This window comes from Empidonax traillii, unplaced genomic scaffold, assembly GCF_003031625.1.
Source record: "Empidonax traillii isolate 1590-97213 ecotype Southwest subspecies unplaced genomic scaffold, ASM303162v1 scaffold768:size374112, whole genome shotgun sequence".
Taxonomy (NCBI): Eukaryota; Metazoa; Chordata; class Aves; order Passeriformes; family Tyrannidae; genus Empidonax; species Empidonax traillii.
The window spans coordinates 90,465-93,108 of NW_020955961.1; positions in this window are offsets into that span (position 1 = coordinate 90,465).

Sequence of the window (2,644 nt, forward strand, 5' to 3'; positions counted from 1 at the left end):
CAACTTTGATGCTCAGATATTCCAACTACATTAGTACCCATCCTCCCACAACAGTGAATTGCAGAAGCACAAGTGTATTTATTTATTGGTCAAATGAAGCTGCTACTTAGAAAGCTGTGTTTAGTTCTACAAAATATAGACCAGAAGGGCCATCAAAGCAAAGAGATTAGGAAGAACTTTTGGCCACATTCAAAGAAGACTGTTCTCCTCGTTATGCCACTTAGTTCAGTTTGAATACATGAACTTGAATTCTGTTCATTGTGCTTGGACAACTGAAAGTAGAATTTGATTAAAGGGCACTAATTGAAAACCAAAGTGAGTGTAATTTAACACATTGACACGGAATCCAACATTGTGTACTTACAGAGAATACCATCCAGTACAAATAGTGCATTAAATTTTATATATGCCTTTTTTCTATCAACCTCTACAACAGAGATTTTATATAATTATTTTTCAGCTGCATCCCTCCACAATGGCTATCAAATTCACTTGGACATCTCAAAAAATAGGCTACCTTTACATCCCTGCCACAGGAAATAATTTGGACTTACAGGCACTTTAAGGTATTAGCGAAGATCACTATTATTCAAGTAACAAAAGCTGTGTTTCTTTTTCATCTTGGTACATTTCTTTAATAGTGTTTATGTAAATGAGTGTGTCAAACTTTTCTTCCATGGTCTCTGCAATTCTCTGTAATCAGTTGAAGAATGAAAACTATGGGTAAACACTCTTTTTCTTTTAGAACTGCAGGAATTGTAGAGAAGAAAACCAATCAAATTCAAGTCTTATGATATTAAAATTATTAATAAATAGGTATCAAACAGATAAAAGTAGCTGCAGCTCAGATTTTATTGAGTCATGTACTGATAACCCACTACTACAGAAATGAAGCACAGTACCCTGGGAAAGTAAATTTTACTGACCCAAAGAAGACGATGTCTAGCTTGAACTCTCATTTCTGTTGCTGACTTTGGTGACAAATATGGGCTCTGGGTGCCTCCTAAGTAGAGAATTCTTTACAACAGCTTTCTGCTACTACATACATGGGAGCTCTTCAACATATTCCCAATTTTAATTTTCAATAGAGATCAAACATTTGCTTTGAGTTGTATGCATGAAGAAGAGTTCTGTGTTTTTTAGCTGTTATTTAATGCATTGCAGGCTTGAATCTACAACCCACAAAAACTGGAAATAAAATATGTGGGGAAAAAAATCATATTTTTCACACATTTAACTGTAAAATCTGGTATGAAAAAAAGGCTATCAAAATATTCACGTCCTAAATTGCCAAAGACTAAGTACTTCTGTCATCTCCTGACAGCATTCTTGGAGCTCTTGTAAAAACATAATTGTACCAGATGTAAAACAGATGAAATATGTATTTTCATCAATTTAACAAAATAGAGAATAAAAATGTAATAGCTTTTACTTATTTTGTTTCCTAGCATTGATCAAAGCCAGTAGCTGCTTGCCAAAAAGAGAAAAAGACAGATGATTTTGTTCTTCCTATGTACTTTTTTCACATTAAGGAGTATTTCTGCATCTCTTCCTATTTTCACAGAATGAAATCACATTAATTCAGTTCATGCTGTGACCTTACTATAAAAAATTAGAAAGTCAAGGGCCTTTTCATAGTTAATTTCATAGTTAATATTTGGAGTAGTTTGGGGGGTTTTTGTTTATTTGTTTGTTTGGGGTTTTTTGTATGTTTGGGTTTGTTTTCATTGTTTTCCATGTCAGTGCTAGTCATATTTAGTGGTTAAGTGGTCTATCTTCCTCTTGGATGGCATAATGTTTAGTTGTTCTTAGTTTTGCATTGTTTCTTTGCTACCTAGAAAATTCAGATGGCTTCATTCTGAAATTTATTTTGATGCTGAAAGCCAAGAAAAAGAGAGAGATACTCAGTGAAAGGAGTGCTACAGAGTTAAATCTTAGAGTCACATATAAAAATAATCTCAGATGAGTATGTTAAAATTCTGTTAGATCTCGCAAGCACCTCCTCTATTCTCAGTGCTGTCTGCTGTTGACTGAATCTAAAGTCAAATTGCCTATGTACATTGGTAGTACACATGAATCTGTACACATGGATCTCAGGATCTATTTCTCAATGGTCTATTCAAAACAAAGGAAGGTGAAAGGAAAATTAATAAGAGAAATACAGCAGCCTGTGAAGCCTAGAAGATCATGAATGGGTATAGTAACATAGGAACAAAAAAAATCTGTAACCAAGAAATACTATGAAAAATTGAACGTTTGAAGACACCTTAATAATAACTTTTTCTACAGTTTTTTTCTACTCAGTGGCTTGATAACATAACAAGCATTACTATCAGTAAAAAATAGTATGAATAATAAATTCTAATGTGACTATCCTCTGCTAATTTTTAGTAGCGGAAAAAATCACTGTAATTAACTAACAAGCCCTATACATTCTTGTAGCTCCTTGGACATAGGCACCAAGACTTGTGATAAAGAAAACCAGAGAGAGTTTCTATGCTTTCAAGCCAACAGTAGAAGTTTTAGTAATAATACCTATCAATTATATTTCACAAATAATTGGACAGAACATGATATTAGTATTAAAGTGTTCTATGGCAATAAAAAGTCGAATTTCAGCCCAGGTACTAGGGACCATATGTAC